The 23,127-nt window shown below is 38.6% G+C and overlaps 1 protein-coding gene across 8 annotated transcripts in view; it reads left to right on the top strand.

Annotated features, from left to right (window-relative positions):
- Nucleotides 1-23,127, top strand: part of POLA1 (DNA polymerase alpha 1, catalytic subunit) — a 559,576-nt gene that overhangs the window by 165,312 nt on the left and 371,137 nt on the right. The window lies entirely within an intron of this gene.

Raw genomic sequence — 23,127 nt, 5'->3', positions numbered from 1 at the left:
TGTCATAAATTGCCAATTCTCCTTCTGTGCATCAAGAAACATCAACGCCGGCTTCCGGTCTGGCTTCCGTCGCCGCCAGATGGTCCTCTGAGACCGCCAGCCCCGTTGCCTGTAGAGAGCCGCCTTTACATCTGAAAGGTGGCTCGAAAAACTCCATTTCCTGAAGGAAATGTGAGACAGAGCAGGCGAGGGCAGGTAGAGCCCTCTGCGAAGTCCCCAGAGTTCTTTTTTTTACTCTTGGGGACGAGCAGGTTGTGGCTCCCTATTTCGGCTCGCCGCTGCTCCGGGCTTCGGGAGAACTCTGCCTTTTTGCAGAGCCAGGCGCTGGGACCGGACCAATCAACGAAATTAACAGATCATCTGAATAAGCAGGATGAAATTCGGATCGGGGATCCTAAACTGCAAGTATTCTAACCCCCAAGACTGATTTTAAAGTTAAAGAAGAGTGAAAGGAGGAAAAAGGAGAGTTTAAAATGGCGACTGGCTGAGGCTTGAGAAAAGCTGAAAGTGAAAGTCCTTCCGTTTGAATAGCTTATAACGTTACGAAGTTACAAAGTTACAAAGTATCTAGCAAAAGTACTGGTTAGAAGTGAAGAGAAAAAATTCTTATTTCATGTTTCTTGTTATTGATATTGTTTGGAGAGAAGTCTTTTTCTTTAAAAGGAAAAAGGGAAAAAAAATCTTTTGTGTGGCAGGATGGCGCTAAAACTGACAAAGCCAGATAACCAAGCCATGGGGGGGGGGGACTCTCCCATTTATAAATCGCATGAACAAGTTGAGAGTTTGAAGATACAGAAGAATGGCTTCATAGACCTAAAGAAATTTTTACTGGAGGAGATGGCAAGACATGATAAGACTGTGAATCTTAATCTTGAAAATTTTAGACAGGAAATTAAAGAGTTGATTCAACAAAAGTATGATATTCTGAAGCAACATATGAAAAGTTTTATAGAAATAATTCTGAAGATGGATGAAATTATAAATTCAAAAATAGACACTAAGGAAGTTGATGATAAGATTTATAATTTGGATAATAAAATACAAAGAATTGAAAATGATTTAATAAGGATTCAAGAAAAAAACTCAGAAGTAGAGTTTAAAAAAATAAAGGAAGCTGACTATAAGACTTACAGTATAGATAATATAAAACAAAGGATTGAAAATGAAACCACAATAATGCAATTCAGACTCATGGAATTTGCGGTTAGAATTAGGGGAATACAGGAAGATAAAAGACAAGATTTGAGAAAGATGTCTGCTGAAGTTCTGGCTAGGATTTTAAAGGTTAGCCCTGAAGATGTATCCTGCAAGATTGATAAGGCCTACAGAGTTAATTCTTGGGTGGCAAAGCAAAGGTAGTTGCCTAGAGATGTGGTGATTTACTTTACAGATAAAGAAATAAGAAATGATATTGTGCAAAAGTCTTTCAACTCCACTCTTGAAATGCATGGAAGGAAGATCTGGATATTTAAAGAACTACCGCCTAAGATGTTAAAAGATAGAAAAGATTTTGGATTTTTGGTGACTGAACTAAAGAAACAAAACATCCATTCAGGTGGGATGTCCCAGTTGGTATAATATTGAGATATCAAGGAGAACGATATCAATTAAATACTGTTGAAAAAGCGAAAGAATTTTACTATAAGGTTTTTAAAATGGGTTTAACATCTCCACGTATAATACACGAGGGGAATAAAGAAAAGCAAAATCAACAAGAGATTGAAATTCAGGCTAAGCAGATGGAGGTGGAGGTAACGGAAAAACAACAAGTTACAGAGGCTTTTGTGGATGAGCCGCTTCTGGATTCTCCTTCGGAGGCTATAGTTGGATTACCTATAAATACTAGAGAGGCGGCTTTGGATTCTAATGTGATGACTTATCAAGCTACAGACCAGCATGGAAACCAAACAGTTGATATACAACTCATAGAAAGGAAACCAGGATGGAGATCTAAGCCACAAAAAGTTAAGAAAAGAAGAAGCAGGTCCTACAAAAATAAAAACTTTTAGATCAAACAACAGTGTAATGCCAGTTACTCAAGAGACGATTGAATATTTAGAAATTTAGTTGAGGCAAAGTATTGGTTTATATTATCCTGAGGAGAGTGACAGATCTCTGTAGTGCTGTACTCTTGGGATGTGAAGATGGCCATAAATTGAGTGGATTGGAATTTTCTATTTTGGATTCTTTGACAAATGGATTACGTTTATGCTGAGCTATAAGGCAAGAGAACTATGGGATTGGGGCATGCAGAAGATCTGGCTGTTACCCCAACACGGTGGTTGGAATTAATAATCTAGATGGAAGACATTATAGACGACACTATATGGAATATAAATATAAAGTCACTCAGGTGGTTTTTTTTATATATGAAAATATTTACTATTGATGGGGGCAGATGGTAATTGAAGATACCGAACATACTGTTGGAATTAGGATGTGATGCTACCCTAACATGGGTAATGGAATTAACAATCCAGCTGAGAGACATTACAGAAGATATCATATGGATTACAAACTTAAAGTCAATTGAGGATTTTATATATATATGTAAGTATTTTTTTTTTTTTAGTGGAATGGGCAGAAGAATAAAGATATTGAAAATATTATGTATGTAGATCTGTAGGAAAGTGGGTGGAGATAGGTTAGTTTACTGATTGTTTAGTTTAGGAGAAGGGATGTTATGTTATATCAATATATGTAAAAGATTTGAATTAAGAGATATATGTATGGGGGAGGAGGAAATGGATAGATTATGAGTTGAAATTGCTAAATTAGGATTTATTATATAGTTTTACAGCTGAAAGTTGCTTTGAATGTTGCCTTGAAATGTATAGTACAAGGGGGATATAATGATATTGTTAGAAGGATAGATTATGAATTGAATAGATGAAATTGCTAAATTCGAATTTATTATATAATTTTACAGTTGAATGTTGTTTCTGAAATGTATAGTATAAGGGGGATATAATAATATTGTTAGAAAGAAAGGGTTAGTATATGGGGGTGGTACAAAAGGATGGTAAAGTATTATATAATCTGTTATTAATTTGGGTTTTATTTTGGAGAAGCCACAGGGGGAGGGGAGGGGGAGGGGGGGTTAGGGTGGAGGGGGGGAAGGGGGAAAATTTGTATTTGAAAAACTTTTTCAATAAAAAAAAAAGAAACATCAACGCCATTTGTTTTTCTGGATGTGCTTTATAATATTCCAAAGTATTCAGAATTATTCTCATATTGTCTCTAATCTGTCTCTTGGATAGGAAACCATTTTGGTCCATATGTATAAATTCATTTAACAATCTCTTTAATCTATCAGCCATTATTGATGCAAATATCTTATCATCCGCATTTAATAGGGAAATCGGTCTATAGTTCTTTATTTGTTGCAGATCTGTATCTTCTTTTGGTATGAGTAATATATGCCTCCATCCACGAGTTTGGTATCTTCGCTTCTATGAGGAGTTCCTTAAATACTTCCAGCATTGTGTTGCTTATTACATCTTGTAATGTTTTATATAGCTCTGCTGGCAATCTGTCTGGGCCTGGCGTTTTGCCATTCTTTTGTTTTTTAATCCCCTCTGTTAATTCCATCATCGTTATTCTTTCCTCTAACGCTTTTTTGTAATCTTCTGGTATTTTGGGTAATTCAGATTTTTCTAGGTATAGTATAGTATAGTTTATTGAATAGCCCGAAGGCCTTTTCAAACAAAACAAAACAGAAAAGGAAAAAAAAAAGGGAAAAAGATAAAACAGTTACAAAAATAGCAATCTAAAAATATATGATAGATGACATTAAAATTTTACAATATCAAATTTCAATAGCTAAATTGCCAAGACTAGATAACCCAAATAGGATAGCTCCTCTCTAACTGAGCTCATCTTCCTTACAATCGATAAAATGTTTTTTGATATAACTGGCTCGTATTGCCGTCATTCTTTTAAGGTATCGAGTGATCGCTCTTACCAGGGGAGGAGAGTCAGCCCTCAACAGAAATGCTAATTTTTGGCTTATATTCCAGTGGGGAAATTTATTTATAATTGGGGACAGATATTGTTTTCTTACTTCTTGATAGAGACTACATTCAAATATTATATGCGCCGTGTCCTCCACGACGTTTACCCCACATATGCATATTCTTTTGTCATACGGGATTTTCCGATAGCGGCCGAATCTAACGTTGGTATCTAGAAGTTTGAATCTAAACTTAACAAATAACTGTCTCTCCACTGATGGCATTTCTAAATGTAAATACTTTTCCAGAGTGAAAGTTGTTTTAACTGCTGTCAGCAGTTTAAGGGAATGATTAGTTGAAAGGGTTGCCATGTCCATTTGCCCATGTATGTCTTTAATCCGTTGTTTAACTTGGTTCAGTGTGTCACACAACGGGAACCCTACGCCATATCGGTTCAATATTTCTGACAGCCGGGTTAGCCAGGAATACCTTTGAGGATTTGAAATCTGGTGTTCCTCTAGACATATTTTAGGGAGTCTGCTGGCATCCATCTGGGTCATTTTTAGCCAGTAGGCTACCACCCAAGTGATTGTATAGGTGTACAGTGAGAAATGTCCCAATTCAGCTCTGACGGCTGCAGCTGAAGTGGAATTGTTTACCCCAAGCATCCTCCTTAACAGATTATTTTGAGTTCTCTCTAATATGGGGGCCTCTGTAAGACCCCAAATTTCAGCACCATAGAGCATGATCGGAACAAGTTTAGCCTGAAAGACTTTACGAAGAGGTAAAATGGAGGTTGGTTGGATTCGTTTACTTAATTTAGATACAAGGCTTGCTCCTGCTCTAACCTTTTGAGAAAGGTATTGATGGTGCGGAGTCCAACCTCCTGCACTGGAAAAAACAATTCCAAGATAAGTATATTGGGTAACTTGTTCAATTTTTGTGTCATTAATCTGCCAATTGTGCTTTTTATTTTTGTTGCCAAAGACTAAAACTTTTGATTTAGCTACATTTATAGTCAAGTGGTTTGCAGTACAGTAACGTGTGAGCTTGTCAAGAAGTCTCCTCAATCCTATTTGGGTTCTAGAAAACAACACTAAGTCATCGGCATACATTAATACGTTAATAAATCTAGAGCCTATTTGGGGGCTGTGCGTCATAAGATCATCCAGCTGCGCTGGGATATCATTTATATAAAGGTTAAAAAGAGTAGGGCCCAGCAGGCAGCCCTGCCTCACTCCTCTAGTTGTCGGTATGCTGTTTGTTGAAGCCCCATTTGCTGCATATCTGACTCTAATTGCCGTATTCGTATAGAGAATCCTGATCAACAAAATAAGTCTGGGGTCCATCCCCATAATTTGTAGTTTCCTCCACAAATGGTTCCTATCTATAGAATCAAAAGCAGCAGTAAGATCAATAAAGGCGGTATACAGCTTTTTCCCCTGGGTCTTGTATTTATTAATTAAGTGGGAAAGGACAAAACAATTGTCTATGGTAGACCTACCTGATCTAAAACCTGCCTGCTCATTTGCCAGAATTTCCTTATCCAAGCACCAGTCCTCTATTTTATTTAGGAGATATTTCGTATACATTTTTGAAATTATATTAAGAAGACTGATGGGTCGGTAGTTGGATGGGGCAGCTCTGTCACCTTTCTTAAAAATTGGAAAAACTATAGCTAACCTCCACCCTTCAGGGATTATCCCTACTTTATCGATATAAGTAAACAGTGCTACCAGCATCGGTACCCAAAAGTCAATGTTGGACCTAAAGAGTTCAGGAGGCAACAAGTCCTCTCCAGGGACCTTCCCGGCCTTTAAGGATTGAATTATATGCTTAACTTCGGTAGGGGTAACTGGTGTCCATTCCGGACATTTCCTTAATTCTTGCTGGAGGATATCCAATTGCAAGACATTTGTTGTATTGTTACCATCAAATAAAGCAAGATAGTGCTTCTCCCATTTTACTGCTGATATATCAGTGTCCATAAATGGGGAACGTTGTTTTAATATACCGGCTATCTTATGCCAAAAGATCGTAGGGAATTGGGATTTCGCTGCCATTTCTACCTCTTTCCACATCCTGGTATTATAGCTACTTTTCTTGTTTTTTAGTAGGGATTTGTATGCTCTCCTGAGTTGAACCATATTTGAATAATCACCATCCTGTCTGGATTGGTTAACTTTCTTAACTGCGGCTCTTAGATTTGACCTCAAGTTATGGCAATCATCATCAAACCACTTTCTAGAGATCCCATCTACTTTTCTATCGTTCTGGATCATTAAGTTCTTAAGAGTAGAAGTTAGCTCTGTATAAGCTGGCATTGGGGTGTTGTCTCCGGGTTTAGATTGGGAGATTTCCCTTGCTAGGTGTCTGGCTTCGTCTGAGCCCAAATAAGTGGTGACAGATTTGACATCAAGTCTGTGCCAATATAACCTTTTATAGTTATAAACCCGGGCGTTTGCTAAGGTGTCAATTTCCTCTCTTGAATGAGGCCTAACTTCTGAAGAGAGTGAAACCAGAGCCATGATGGGAAAGTGGTCACTTTCCTCTCTAAATATAGCTCTTACTTCTGAAAAATGGAGTACTAAACTAGAGGAAGTTCAGATATAATCGATAGAGGTTGAGGTTTTGTTGGATGAGAAAGTATAGGGATATATATACCCATCACTCGAGCCACTAAGTACTTGCATATCATTCATAAACAGCAGGGAAATTAACCTCTGGGCATATTTATTGGTCCTCTTGTCCATTGAGGACCAAGTGAACTCATTATAAAAGTAACCAGTTGGTACCAGGCCTCGGTTAGCATAGCTCTTCATTGAGGGACCTCGTCTTGCATTAGTATCTCCAGCTAATATAATTTTTGCTTGGGGAAAGCGTCCCTTTAAGGTAGCTAATACTGAATCTAATTCATCCCACAAATCCCTTCCTAGAAGGTGGAATGAGAATGGAGCAATATATACATTAATTAAGATTAAGTCCATCCCCCTGAACGTACATCTAATAGGCAGAATATATTGGAATTGAGGATCTAAAGAAATTTCTTCACCCTTCCATCCCATATCCCTTTTGACCAACGTGGTTAAGCCCCCAATTGCCCTCCCTCTTAAATTGACTTTGCCTGCCGGTTTATGCCATGAGGCAAAACCCGGTAAGTTGATCTGTGGATCATTAGTAGTCAGCCAGGTTTCTTGAAGGAGGATGAGATGATGTGTTGAAATCAATTTTATAAAATCCATCCGGTTTGCAATGCCTTTCCAGCCCGCTATATTCCAGGACAGGAGGGAAAGGCTAGGGATATAAGATACCCTAGTTGTTGGCCATTTGTTGTCTAGTTAGTCACCCCGAGGCACTACTCCTTGTGTCTCTTCCTCCACCCTTCTGGTGGAGGGGTCCGGAATTACTACCACCGCCTTCTCTGGAGTGCCAAAGGAGTCAAAAGTGGCCTCTGTTTGTTGCTGAAGTGCCTCCTCCGTTCTTAAGGAAGATGAGACAGGTGAGGGCAGTTGCACTGTTGGGGGAGGGTGAACTTCTGCCGCTATGTTCATGGTCTTTGTTTCTTTGAAAAGACTTTTGCCTTCCCTTCTATCCCGCTGGAGGACTTAACGACTTTAGGCCTTGTCTGCACATGCTTTCCCCGTTCTTCCGACTTGGATAGCCTTCTCGTTGAACTACAGGCTTCTGCTAGCGAAGATCTTAATAAATCAAATTCAATTAACATCGACCTTTGCTCCTTTGGAGACAAGGAGACAAATTCGCTGATTATAACATCCTCTGGTTTGTCAGTGCTTGCCTTCATATGTGGGACCTCCCTGAACTGGCCTGCCTCTATAGTTTCTCCGGATTCTGGAGGAAAGACCCTGGAGGTAGCAGAGTGGTTCCTAGGTACCATTTTTGATGTTTGGTTAAGTCCTTGTAAAAGCGGTTTAATAGGCCCACTCGAGAAGACTCTTGTAGGAATGACTTCAAATCTGAGCAGGGATCCTTTTCTTTTCATTACAGCGTTCGGTATAGTATTGCTGTCAAAATGCAGTATTAGTCGAACACAATTGCTATGCTGGGGAAGTTTTTCATATCTGAGTAGATCTATTAATAAAGGATCAGATTTCAATAGCTGTGCAAGTGAGAGGGTTATCCTTTCCTCTGAAGTCCATCGTCCTCTATTGCATGGGATTTTCCTTATCCTTAAAGCGATTTGTTTCTTTAACAACCTTCTTCCTTGATGAGGGTTAGCATCAGTACTTGCAATGCTTTGTTGTTTGGGTTGAGGTCTTACACCCTCCCACTCTCTCCGCGCGTCAGGACAGTGTGCAATCTCACCCTCCTTAGCTGCGGAGTGAGGGCCATTTAAGAATTGGAAGATCCTCTCGATGTCCAGTATCTCTCAGCGAAATTAAATATCGCAATAATTTATCCTCCCTCGGCAATCGTAGTTAAGGTAGGCCTTAATGATGGTCTCAGCTGAGGCACCACAGAGGTAAAAACCAATCTCCTTTCCAAACAACGGCTTGTCTTTTACTCCTACTTCTTTGCTATCATCTATTTTCAGAAATGTTTAAATTGTTTAAATTATTTCACAGGGAAATATGTGGGGGAAGGAGACTAAAAAGCTGATAAAGTTTCATTAAAGGCAGGCCTACCAGGAGCGTCTGCAGCCAGTTCCTTACTGTACTTGTTCCAAAAACAAACAGCTCAAAATCCCCTCCGAAGTTAGGGGCCTCCAGTGAGGTTTGTCAACAAGTCCGGTAATCCGAATTTCAGGCCTTGCAAGGAGGAGTCACAGGAGTAGCCTAGGCCAGGAACGCAGGTTGTAGTGTTGTTAAAATATGTCTAAAACAAACAGTAGCCACACTATATGTGCTTTGTAAGAGTCCGGTATAGATTAAAAATAGATTAAAAGTGAGTTAAAAATATAAAAATACTTTAAAACGTTTTTTTTATTTTTTTATTTTTTAATTTGATTTATATGCTGCCCTTCTCCGGAGACTCAGGGCGGCTTACAATGCGTTAAGCAATAGCCTTCATTCTTTTGTATATTTTATACAAAGTCAGCTTATTGCCCCCACAAACTGGGTCCTCATTTCACCTACCTTAGAAAGGATGGAAGGCTGAGTCAACCTTGAGCCTTGGAGAGATTCGAACCGGCAGAAATTGCAGGCAGCTGTGTTAATAACAGGGTGCACTAAACCACTGTACTATCAAGGCTCTTTTTAACAAACGTTTCTTTTTAACAAACGTTAAAAAGAAAAACCTAATTTGCTTTTGGGAAAGCTCCTTACAGCCGTTCTCCCGGTTGTAGTCTCTTAGCCACCTCAAGGATAGTTGATTTTTCTAGGTATTGTTTTATCCTTTCTTCTGATATTGTCTCTTGTTTATATTGTTTCTTGTAATAATTCTGTACTATTTTTTTCTTTTCTTCATTTTGATAGCTTACAGTTAGTTAGTTGATTGATTAACTTTTTCTCTCTCTCCTTTTTCATTTTGTATGCCAACCATCTTCCTGGCTTGTTTGTATTTTCAAAAAATTTTGCTTAGAAGTTTTTATTTTGCGCGTCAAATCCTCTTTTTCAATTAGATTTAATTCATGTTTTTAAAGGTCCATTTGATTTTTAATCCTCTTATTTTGTCTATCTCTCTGTAGTTCCATTTTAATTTCTTATACTCCTCTTCCAATTTTTTTTAAGTTTGTCTTTTCTTTTTATTCCTTTTTCCCAAATAAGTCATTGCCAATCCTCGAATGTATGCTTTTGCTGTATCCCACACATTTTGTAATGAGGTATCTTCCTTTTTATTTTCTCTGAAAAAGAAAGTCAATTCTTTCTCCATAAATTGTTGAAACTCTTTTTCATTTAATATTGTTTGATTTAATGTCCATCTTGATCTCTTTTTTTGTCCCTTCCATATAAATGTGATCGTATTACGATCTGCCCATGTGTTTGCTTCAATGTTTATATCTTGTATATTAACTAATAAATCAGTTGATATCCACATCATATCTATTCTAGACCATGACATATGTATATTTGAATAAAAAGTGTATCGTTTTTCTTTCGGATATCTTCTTCTCCAAACATCTTGAATATTTAATTCCTCTACCATTGTAAAAAAGACTTTTGGAAGAGGGGGTGGTGTAAAAGGGTGGTAAAGTATTATATAATGTGATACTAATTTGGATTTCATCTTGCAGAAGCCATGGGGGGGGGGAGGGGGAGGGGGGTTGGGGGGGAAAGGGGGAAAAATTTGTAGTTGAAAAACTTTTTCAATAAAAAAAATAAAATAGTTCTGCCTTCCTTAGCGAGTCTAATCTGTGTGTTTTTGCTCCTGCCAATTCAGAAATATTCCTTCCTATATTAACCACCTAAAGCTTACTCCTTTTTTAATTAAACATTTTGTCAAGAACTGGTACTCTTTTCTCAGATCTCTAACTCTTCTAGGTATTTGTTTCAACACCACCATCTCTCTGCATTTATATTTTATTGGGTTGTTTCTTGCTGTCTCTGTTTTTATTGCTTTCTTGGTGAATCTTACATGCACCTCCCTAGGTAATTTGTTTCTCATTGCTAGTATGTACTCTAAAAATCTCATCTATCTCACTCAATATCTTTTCTTTAGTTTCCTCCATTGCTTCTGCCAACAACTCTACCTTTATTTCAGCTAAATTTTCCCCTTTCTCTTCTATGTTTTGAAATCTTAGATAATAATCTGCACGATCCATTTCTAAAGAAATAATTGTCTTTTCCTGGTTTTTATTAGTTATTGTAAGTGTCATCCAGCTTTCCCACTCTTTTTTCTGTCAATTCTACTTTTTCTTCCACCTTTTGTATTCTTTGTTCATTTTTTTCAATTATCCTCTTGACATCATTTAATTCCCCTTCTACTTTTTCCATTCTCTCATTTAATTTGCCTATTCTTTCTTTGAAGTCCTCATGAAACGCCTGTATCATATTTTTAAATTACAGTTCCATAGTCATAGTGTCCAATGTTCTCTGAGCTGCAGGGCTAGAAGTTGTTGCCGAGGCTGTTGAAGGAAGATGTGTTGTTGTTTTCTTCATCTTGTAGAGTCTTGATATTATAATCCACCAGGTTGTAATCCAAATAGAATTTATAATCCAAATATTTAATCCACCCCGTTGGGTGAATTAAAAAAAAAAAAAAGCAGAAGTAAACCAACCAACCAAAAAGAAAAAAGAAAAGAAAAATACAAAGGAGACAAAGAGAGATAACGAAAAACAAAACAATAAAAAATAGAGAATTACAATCTAAATCCAATGTTCACGATGTTAATCTTCAGGTTTTTCTAACCTTAATCCAAGTTTCCTCTATTGAGGAATTAACTAGACCAAAAAGCCAACAAGCCAGGAAAAAAAAGAAAAAAAGAGGAATGTCTGTGTACAAAAAAGAAGCACAATCAAAAATAAAAAGAAGGGAAAAAAAGGAAAAACACAATCCAACCAATTGTTAAACACAAAAAAAAGCAACTGAAGAAGAAAGAAAAAGGAACTAAAAATTAACAAGTATAATCTCCACTCTGTTATCCACAATACCCGAAAAGCCAAACCGAATGGGAGTTGTCAATAATGTTTTCTGTTACTTCTTCTTTTGCAAACTTCAAAAGGTATACTTTTCCAGCTTGAATTTAAAAACAAGGCTCAGTGTACCTCAGTCTATTAGACCAAACAATTTCTAATCAGTTCAGCGATGTCATTCTTGTCTTGTCTTATTCATTTAACTTTATTATTCAGTTCATTATCCTTTCAGTGGTGCCTCTAGGTGGCACTGCAGTTCATTTTCACCCAGGATAAATAGAAAAAGTTTTTCCTTTTAAAAACAATTCATTCCATCACTTAAATTTAGTTCAATTTCATTTGTTAAGATTAAAAAGTTTTAAAATACTCTATCAGGCTTTCTGCTCTTATTCTCTTGTTGTCCAAATCAGTTCTGCTAATTCATTTAATTTTCTCTTCTTTCGTTTGGGCTCGCCCGCTTTCCTCGCTGCTGTATTGTCAGAGGTAGAGAAACTGGCACACACCCACTACCCCCTCCTTTCTTTTTGCCACTCTCTCCTCTTAGCTATTTCCAGGAGGTTATGAAAAGAAACCTCCTTGTATTTTTAAGAAAAGCAGACATCTCAACCAGATGATCCACACTTCCCTTTACTTCCACGCTTCTGCTATGACTGCCCCAGCTTTATAGCAGCTCTCAATGGAATCAAGTCCCCAGAGAGGTACATCTGAGATTTTCTAAGAAGGCAATAAGAGCAGAAATACTCCAGAGAGCAAGAGATAAACCATTGAAATATAAAGGGAGAGAAATAGTAGTCCTGAAACAAATTCCTAGAAGAGTAAGAGACATAAGGAAACAATATAAGGGCCTGGTGGCTTAGCAGACTAATAGCATTGTGATTAACACCAGCTGTCTGCAATTACTGTAAATTCGAATCTCACCAGGCTCAAGGTTGACTCAGCCTTCCATCCTTTCTAAGGTAGGTAAATTGAGGACCCAGTTTGTGGGGGCAATAAGATGACTTTGTATAAATATACAAAAGTATGAAGGTTATTGCTTAATGCATTGTAAGCCGCCCTGAGTCTCCGGAGAAGGGCGGCATATAAATCAATTTTTTTTAAAAAAAATCAATTTTTGACAAAACAATTATTTAAACATGAAATAAATTTCAGATGGCTTGTACTCTAGGGAATATTGGTGACTTGGATGGAAAAGGGACACAGATTGGACTCTATAGACAAAGCAGAGCAATTTTATGACCAGTATTTTGGGTTTTATGAGACAAAAAGATGAAGAGAGGAAATAGATGGTAAAAGGCAAGAGAAAGCATCAGGAGGGGGAAACACACAACAAGAGAAAGGTGAAATAGAGCTAGAAGAAAGTGCAGAACGAGAAGGTGCAAGGATAAAATAACAGAGAGAAATAAGAGCAAGTAGAACAACAACACCTATTTATATAGCGATAAATAAATAAAGTGATAGAAGAAGACATAAAATTGCTGTCAGTTAATATAAATGGACTGAACTCTTCTATGAAAAGGAAAAGAATTTTTAATAAATTAGGAAAATTAACGTTAGACATAATTTGTCTTCAAGAGGCTCACATTAAAAAACAATATAATAAATTATTGGAATATCCTAAAATTGGGAAATTATATTTTTCATTAGCACAGCAAAAGAAAAGGGGGGTGGCCTTATATATTAAAAAAAACAAACGCTAGACAAATTTTTGCAAATGAAGATGGGAGAATTTTGATGGTGGAGGTAACAATGAACTACAAACAGATACTTTTGATAGCAATATATGCACCAAACAACAAATAAGAAGATTTCTATGAAAAACTCCACAAGAAAATTATAGAATTGGAATATGAAAATATTTGTGCGGTAGGAGATTTTAATGCAATTGTAGACAGAGAACTTGATTATAAAAGTACTAAAGTAGGCAAAAAAGCTAGAAAAACACTTCCAAAGACCTTCTTCAAAATGATGGAAGAAATAGGCATTCAAGATGTATGGAGAGAAATATACCCTAAGAAAAATCAATATTCATTTTACTCAAATAGGCACAAGTCTTGGTCAAGAATAGATATGATATGGATGTCACCAGAGTTAAAAGCAAATGTGCAAGAAATAGAAATAGAATCAAGCATTTGGGCAGACCACAACCCAGTAAAAGTTAAGTGGAAAGGACAAAAGAGAAAATTGAGATGGACATTGAATCAATCAATATTAAAGGACAAGGAATTTATACAAACAATGGAAAAACAACTGGACTTCTTTTTTAAAAAGAATAGGAAAGAAGAGACTTCACTGCAAAATGTATGGGATACTGCTAAGGCATATGTATATCTGGGGACTAGCCATAACATATGTGAAAGAAAAATAAGAAGAAACAAAACCAAAAGACATTAGAAGAACACAAAAGACTAGAATTAGAACTACAGAAAGAAACACCAAAAAAAGAATTTAAAAAATCAAATGGAACTAATAAAACATAAACTGAATTTACTAGATAAAGAAGAATTGGCACAAAAAATTATAAGTGCTAAACAGAATTTCTTTGAAAATGTGAATAAACCAGGAAGATGGTTGGCATATAAATTGAAAAAAGAGAAAGAAAAGAAATTGATACATTGATTGGTAGATGAGAAAGGAACTCTCTATTACCAAAATGATGAAAAAAATAATAATAATTCAAGATTATTATGAAAAGCTGTATGATCATGAGAAAATTCCAGAAGATAGAATACAACAATATTTGGAAAAAGCTGAATTACTTAAAGTACCTGAAACAGTGAAAGCCATGTTAAATGAACGAACAACAATGATGGAATTAACCGAAGTGATCAAGAGGCAAAAGAACAACAAAACACCAGGACCAGATGGCAGAACTTTATAAGTATTTACAAGATACTTTAGGTCCATTAATGTTGGAAGTCTATAATGAAGTATTTTTAGAAGTGAAGGTACCAGATTCATGGATGGAAGCAAATATTATTCTTATATTGAAAGAAGATTCAGATTTAATGGAGATAAAAAACTACAGGCCAATATCTTTATTGAATGCTGATTATAATATACGATTCAATAATACCAGAGAGACTAAAAAGGTTTCTGAATGAATTTATACTTTCAGACCAGAATGGATTTCTGTTTAAGAGACAGATTAAAAACAATATGAGAATGATCTTAAATACACTGGAGTATTATGAAGCACATCCTGGAAAACAAATGGTATTGATTTTCTTAGATGCCCAGAAAGCATATGATAATGTAAATTGGCAATTTGTGTTATTACAACTAAAATCTATGGACTTTGTGAGAGTTTATTAACATGATTAAGGCAATATATCACAAACAAAAGGCAGAGAACTTTAATATAAAAAAGGCACAAAAAAAGGATGTCCACTATCCCCTTTACTATTTATATTGACATTGGAAGTGTTAAATAGAAATATTAGACAAGACATAGAAATAAAAGATATAGAAATTAAAAAAAAAGAAAAATACAAGCTATAGGTGTTTGTAGATGATTTGGTTTTCATCCTGGAAGACCCACAAGAAACTGGACCCAAATTAATTTAAAAAAATAGAAGAATATGGTGAAGTTCAATTCAATTTACTGCAAGAGGTGCAATCATTAAAGAAGATAATTACTACAAGTTGATCAAACAAATTAAAATAGATCTGGAGAAGTGGAAAAGCCTGCAACTGTCGCTGACAGGAAGAATAGCTACTATAAAAATGATATCTTGCCAAGATTATTATATTTATTTCAAACAATCCCGATAAAGCAGGGAAAAATACTTTGAAGAATTAAGTAATATTAAGATATATTTGGCAAGGGAAAAAAGCAAGAATAAGTTTGAAAATGCTGCAAGATTCTAAAATGGGGTTTTGGGCTGCCAGATTGGGAGTTGTATTATCAGGCCTTGGTACTTAGATGGGTGAAATAATGCATCAGTTTGAGGCATAAAAGATTATTAATTTTGGAGGGACATGATCTCCAATTGGGTTGGCATGGCTTCTTATGGTATGGGAAAAATAAAATACATAGTTACTGCCGAAGACATTATATTAGAAATGCATTATTATCGATATGGGTAAAAGAACACTATTTGAAAATACCAGTCTGGCTCTCTACAATGGAGCCATTGATACATCCAAATGTTATTAATATGAAAAAAATTACAAGATACAAAGACATTTTAAATGAAAAGGGGGAACTCAAAACTAAACAAGAATTGAATAGTCAAGGGATTGACATAGTATGGTGGCTACAAGTGCAGATACAATCTCGATATGAGAAAGACGCTAAAATGTATGGTTTTTATAAAAAATTAACAATTAGATCAGATATTAACAGGGACGGATGAAAAATTAATAAAGAAAAGATATAGCTATTTACTAAGTATCAAAATGGAAGGTGATCACGTAAAGGAGACAATGATAGCATGGGCTAAAAATTTTGGTTATATAATAGAGGCAGAAATTGTGGGATAAGAATTATAAATTAATGATGTCAACTGCACATCCAGGAAGGCCAGTGTGTTGTTGGTCTCTTCCTCCATTGTAAATTGAATGTCTGGATATATGGAATTGAGGATTCTTATAAAGATGGTCTGATCTTTTTTTTTTTTTTTTTAATTTGATTTATATGCCGCCCTTCTCCGGAGACTCAGGGCGGCTTACAATGTGCTCAACAATAGCCTTCATCCTTTTGTATATTTATACAAAGTCAGCTTATTGCCCCCACAACTGGGTCCCCAATTTACCTACCTTAGAAAGGATGGAAGGCTGAGTCAACCTTGAGCCTTGGCGGGATTCGAATCTGCAGTAATGGCAGGCAGCTGGTCTTAATAACCAGCTTAATAACAGGGTGCCTTAGACCACTGTACTACCAAGGCTCTTGCCGTTTAATGATGACAAACGTGTCATCGACATAAGGTGCCCAAAACCTGGACTTCTAAATTTTCATATCCTCATTTTCCAATTTCTGGAGGACCGCCTCTGCTACCACTCCCCAGATTGGAGATCCCATGAGCGTCCCCTTTATCTGTTCGTACCGATAGTTGTCAAATGTGAAATAGGTCCTAAGGCAGAAATTCAGCAGGTGGAGGAGGTTTTCTGTGCTAGGTGATTTGGGGTTGTGTGACTCCCTCTCCATTAATAATTCCCTTATAGTTAGGGCCGCCAGCTCCTGGGTGATGCCCATAAACAGAGACATAACATCAAATGACACCATTTGATACTATTTTTAGAATAGTTTGTAAAGATATATTACATATATTACAATATATATATATATATATATATATATATATATATATATATATATGTGTGTGTGTGTGTGTGTGTGTGTGTGTGTGTGTGTGTGTGTGTGTGTGTGTGTGTGTCTGTGTCTGTGTGTCTGTGTCTGTGTGTGTGTTTTCTGAGGTTTTCGCGGGTGTTTGTATGTAGGTCTTTGGTTATTCGGGTTTTCTCCTGCGTAAAATTGGAGGTTTCTTGGCAACGTTTCGACGAAGTCTCATTCGTCATCTTCAGGCTGGTGTCTTCGGCTTCATGCTTCTAGGAGCAATGTGTGTGATCGCAGCTGTTTCTTCCTTTTAACTGCCAGTGGGGGTGTGAACTGATTGGGTGGGAGCTTGGCTGTGTTCTGATTGGGCGGAGGTGTGTTCTGATTGGTTGGGGGTTTGGCTGTGCTCTGATTGGATGGGGGGTTGGCTGTGCTCTGATTGGATGCGTGTGTGTTCTGTTTAGGTGGGGGCTTGGTTGTGCTCGGGTTAGTCTAAGTAGCAGGGGGATTTGAGCTGGTGAGCTGTGTTGCTGTTGTTTGCTTCGTGTTCGTGGCTGTGCTACCTCTTCATGGTGGGTGTCAGTCTGCTTCAGGTATGGATTGGAGGGGTTTAAAGGGGCTAATGATGCAGCTGTGGTCTGGCTTCTGGTCCGCGGTCGTGCCTCATCCTCAGGGTGGGTTTGAGTCTGCTTTCTGCGTGGATGTGTGGTGGTTACATCCTGTGTGGCTCTCGTGAGTGTGGGTCTGGTGTCATTCTTTGTGTTAGGGACTCGTTTGTCAGTAAGGGCGGGTTTCAAAATGGCTGGTAGGCGGGAGGTATCTCGTTTATTCATGCTGTGTGGACGTTTTTCTATCTCGATGGCTTCTCTGATTATTCTGTTGTTAAAGTGTTCGCTTTTGGCGATAGTTCTGGTCTTTTTAAAGTCAATATCATGTCCTGTGGCTTTGAGGTGTTGGACCAGGGAAGAAGTTGGTTCCTCTTTTTTGACTGAGTTCTTGTGTTCTTCAATGCGTGCACTTATTCTTCTGTTGGTTTGTCCGATGTATGAGGTGGGGCAGGCGGTGCATGGGATTTCATATACTCCTTGATTTTCTAACTCAATTTTGTCTTTGGGGTTTCTTAGGATGGTGGATATTTTTCGGTTTGTGCAGAATGCTGTCTTGATGTTGTGTTTGTGGAGGATCTTGCTGATTCTATCTGTGGTGCCTTTTATGTATGGGAGGAGGGCTTTGGCATTTTCTTGTTCTCTGTCTTGGATTTTAGTGGGGGTTTCTTTTTGGATTAGGTTGGTAATCTTATTTCTTTGGAATCCATTGGATGTTAATACGTTAGTGAGAGTGTGTAGTTCGGTTTTTAGGTGTTGTTCGTCAGCTAAGCGTTTTGTTCTGGAGATGAGTGTCTTGGCTACGGAGTTGATCTGTGCTGGGTGGTGGTGTGAGAGTGCGTGCAGATAGAGGTTTGTGTGTGTTTTCTTCTGGTAGATGGTATGTCCTAGGGAGCCATTGAATTTCCTGTAGACTAAGACATCCAGGAAGGGAAGTTGGTTGTTCGCTTCTGTTTCCATGGTGAACTGTATTTTGGGGTGCAGGCTGTTGAGGTGTGTGAGGAAGTTGTCCAGTTTTTCTTTCCCGTGTGGCCAGATTATGAAGGTGTCGTCTATGTATCTGAGCCAGAGTTTGGGTTTGTGATCAGATTTTTCTAGAGCTTGGGTTTCAAAGTGTTCCATGTAGAGGTTAGCAATGACAGGTGAGAGGGGTGATCCCATGGGTGCTCCTTCTATTTGTTTGTATTTTTGTCCGTTATAGATGAAGTATGTGTTGGATAGGCAGTGGTTGGTCAGATCTAGGATGTGCTTGGGGGGGTTATATTTGTTTTGGATAGCTGTCAGGGCTTCTTTGATTGGCACTTGGGTGAAGAGGGATATTACATCGAAGCTCACAAGTAGGTCGCTGGGCTGTAAGTTTTGTTTCTTTATGATCTCTATGAACTGGAATGAGTTTTTTACATGTGAGTTGATGGATTCTGCATAGGGCTGTAGTTGTTTGGCGAGAAATTTGGCTAGGTTTTGTAGAGGTGAGCCTATGGAGCTGACTATAGGTCTAAGTGGGGTTCCTTCTTTGTGTATCTTGGGGAGACCATAGAGCTTAGGGCATCTGGATGATTTCTCTCTGGGAATGATTCTTTGCTGGATCTCTTCGCTGATGGGGGAGGCTTTTATTTTGGATCTAGTGGTTTTTTCCAGGTAGGTGGTGGGATCTGTGTTTAGGGGTTTGTATGTGGAGTTTTGGAGTAGGTTGGTTAATTTGGTTTGGTAGTCAGATGTGTTCATAACCACCGTGGCGTTTCCCTTGTCTGTTGGTAGGATGATTATGCTAGTGTCTTCTTTCAGGTTAAGTAGTGCTGTCTGTTCCTCTTTGTGTAAGTTGCTTTTGGGTGGCTTGCTGGTGCAGAGGATGTTGGTGATTTCGAGTCTGATTCTGTTAGCGTCGTCGGTGTTGACTTTGGTCAGGCTGGTTTCAATTCCGCATATAATGGTTTCAGTGGGGATGTGTTTGGGAGCGACTGCAAAGTTGAATCCTTTAGAAAGGACATTGGTTTCGGCTGTGGTGAGGATCCTATCTGAGATGTTATGCACTGTTTGTTTCATGTGTGGCTGTGCGGGGGGAGAGGTTTGTTTCTGGCGTTCTTGTAGTCTTCGGAGTTTGTTAGTGTGTGTGTCTGTCTTGAGGGTGATCTGTGTTTCGGCTCTCCAGACAGCGAGTTGTTTGGATTTGTCCCAAAGTGCGGGCTGGATCTTGTTGCTGAGTTTGAGGTGAAGTGTGAGGAGATCTTTGTTGATTCAGTCTAGGAGGAATCTTTTTGTGTGAATTTCATTTCTGATTAGGGCCAATTCTGTTCTTTTCAGGATGCGTTTGGTGGCTGCAGAGTTGGAGTGGTATTTCAATTGGAAGCATGTGGGGATTAAATTTTGATAACGGCAGTTGTGTAGGAATGCGAGGTCACATAAAATGGAAGCTCTTTGGACTTCGAGTTTTTCATAGGTCCTGGTCAGATGGTGGATATCCTCCCCGTAGAGGTACGATATTTGTTTTCTGAGGTTTTCGCGGGTGTTTGTATGTAGGACTTTGGTTATTCGGGTTTTCTCCCGCGTAAAATTGGAGGTTTCTTGGCAACGTTTCGACGAAGTCTCATTCGTCATCTTCAGGCTGGTGTCTTCGGCTTCATGCTTCTAGGAGCAATGTGTGTGATCGCAGCTGTTTCTTCCTTTTAACTGCCAGTGGGGGTGTGAACTGATTGGGTGGGAGCTTGGCTGTGTTCTGATTGGGCGGAGGTGTGTTCTGATTGGTTGGGGGTTTGGCTGTGCTCTGATTGGATGGGGGGTTGGCTGTGCTCTGGATGCGTGTGTGTTCTGTTTAGGTGGGGGCTTGGTTGTGCTCGGGTTAGTCTAAGTAGCAGGGGGATTTGAGCTGGTGAGCTGTGTTGCTGTTGTTTGCTTCGTGTTCGTGGCCGTGCTACCTCTTCATGGTGGGTGTCAGTCTGCTTCAGGTATGGATTGGAGGGGTTTAAAGGGGATAATGATGCAGCTGTGGTCTGGCTTCTGGTCCGCGGTCGTGCCTCATCCTCAGTGTGGGTTTGAGTCTGCTTTCTGCGTGGATGTGTGATTACATCCTGTGTGGCTCTCGTGAGTGTGGGTCTGGTGTCATTCTTTGTGTTAGGGACTCGTTTGTCAGTAAGGGCGGGTTTCAAAATGGCTGGTAGGCGGGAGGTATCTCGTTTATTCATGCTGTGTGGACGTTTTTCTATCTCGATGGCTTCTCTGATTATTCTGTTGTTAAAGTGTTCGCTTTTGGCGATAGTTCTGGTCTTTTTAAAGTCAATATCATGTCCTGTGGCTTTGAGGTGTTGGACCAGGGAAGAAGTTGGTTCCTCTTTTTTGACTGAGTTCTTGTGTTCTTCAATGCGTGCACTTATTCTTCTGTTGGTTTGTCCGATGTATGAGGTGGGGCAGGCGGTGCATGGGATTTCATATACTCCTTGATTTTCTAACTCAATTTTGTCTTTGGGGTTTCTTAGGATGGTGGATATTTTTCAGTTTGTGCAGAATGCTGTCTTGATGTTGTGTTTGTGGAGGATGTTGCTGTTTCTATCTGTGGTGCCTTTTATGTATGGGAGGAGGGCTTTGGCATTTTCTTGTTCTCTGTCTTGGATTTTAGTGGGGGTTTCTTTTTGGATTAGGTTGGTAATCTTATTTCTTTGGAATCCATTGGATGTTAATACGTTAGTGAGAGTGTAGTTCGGTTTTTAGGTGTTGTTATGCACTGTTTGTTTCATGTGTGGCTGTACGGGGGGAGGGGTTTGTTTCTGGCGTTCTTGTAGTCTTCGGAGTTTGTTAGTGTGTGTGTCTGTCTTGAGGGTGGTCTGTGTTTCAGCTCTCCAGACAGCGAGTTGTTTGGATTTGTCCCAAAGTGCGGGGTGGATCTTGTTGCTGAGTTTGAAGTGAAGTGTGAGGAGATCTTTGTTGATTCGGTCTAGGAGGAATCTTTTTGTGTGAAGTTCATTTCTGATTAGGGCCAATTCTGTTCTTTTCAGGATGCGTTTGGTGGCTGCAGAGTTGGAGTGGCATTTCAATTGGAAGCATGTGGGGATTAAATTTTGATAACGGCAGTTGTGTAGGAATGCGAGGTCACATAAAATGGAAGCTCTTGGACTTCAAGTTTTACGCGGGAGAAGACCCGAATAACCAAAGACCTACATACAAACACCCGCGAAAACCTGAGAAAACATATATATAAACACCCGCGAAAACCTGAGAAAACATATATATATATATATATATATATATATATATATATATATATATATATATATATATATATATATATATATATATATATACATATATATATATATATATATGTTTTCTCAGGTTTTTGCGGGTGTTTGTATGTAGGTCTTTGGTTATTCGGGTCTTCTCCCACGTAAAATTGGAAGTGTCTTGGCGACGTTTCGACGAAGTCTCATTCGTCATCTTCAGGCTGGTGTTTTCGGCTTTGTGCTTCTACGAGCAATGTGTTAAAAGGAAGGATTTCTTCCTTTTAACAGCCAACCCCCCCCCATCCAATCAGAGCACAGCCAAGCCTCCAACCAATCAGAACACACCTCCACCCAATCAAAACACAGCCAAGCTCCCACCCAATCAGTTCACACCCCCACTGGCAGTTAAAAGGAAGAAACAGCAGTGATCACACATTGCTCCTAGAAGCACGAAGCCGAAAACACCAGCCTGAAGATGACGAATGAGACTTCGTCGAAATGTCGCCAAGACACTTCCAATTTTACGTGGGAGAAAACCCGAATAACCAAAGACCTACATACAAACACCCGCGAAAAACCTCAGAAAACAAATACACACACACACACACACACACACATGTAAGTACAGTAAAGACATGGGAAATGGGGTGGGCAGGAGTAAATGGAATCTGGGATGCTAGCAAAGCAGGCCCAATGCTTGTGGAGACTCAGCGGAGCAGGATGGTGGGGGGATAGGCAGGTTGCATTTGCAGCATCTCTGCAGTCAGTCATAAGGGCGAATGACCACTGTGGTGCAGCACCATGCGTAACCTTGGGACAAGGTTGTAAATACTTTTTTCGGGGGGGGGTCGCTAATTTTGAATGGTTGCTAATTGAAGTGTTGTAACTTGAGGAATACCTGTATTACATTATGAAAAGGGCCCCAAACAAAAAGTTTCCTAGTGACCAAACAGTTCCTTTTTCTTTATATTGTAACAAAAATTATGCAATTAACTGTCCCAAAGGTGCTTTTTCAAGAGGCAAGAGGTTTTTCTTCTTCTTTTCTTTTCTTTGAATACATTTCGGTTCTCATTCAAGAAGCTTCTTCAGCTCTGACTGGATGGTGGAGAATGGAAGGATTTATACTCCTTGCAGACAGCTCGTTATTTGCATTCTTTCAGCGAGTCATTAAGGTCACCTGGAGGTTTATGTGTGTCTCAGGATCCCCTGTGTGGTGCAAATGGGTATGGAGCCTCCTTGGAACTGTTGAAAGGACTGTGTTGTAGATTGGAGATAGATGATATTGTATCCGTCCCCCTCTGTTGAGAGAGACTATTCAATAAGGCTGTTCGAAAAACCATGACCTGGATGACTTGTATCTCCGTAGACATTTATGCAATTAACTGTAAGTCACTGGAAAATAAATATTTTGGAAGAAGTTTTTCTTTTATGGGTCATTCAGTGTTTGGTGATATTGCATACCAATCACATACTGATAAACAATATCCTGCAGAAAGAAAAAATAATATTAATATATTGGTGATAATATACCATTTTAATTTGCGATGCATTCAT

Source organism: Pantherophis guttatus, chromosome 5, assembly GCF_059756535.1.
Source record: "Pantherophis guttatus breed Tessera chromosome 5, ASM5975653v1, whole genome shotgun sequence".
In the NCBI taxonomy this organism is placed as follows: domain Eukaryota; kingdom Metazoa; phylum Chordata; class Lepidosauria; order Squamata; family Colubridae; genus Pantherophis; species Pantherophis guttatus.
This window is presented reverse-complemented; position numbering and strand designations above follow the sequence as displayed.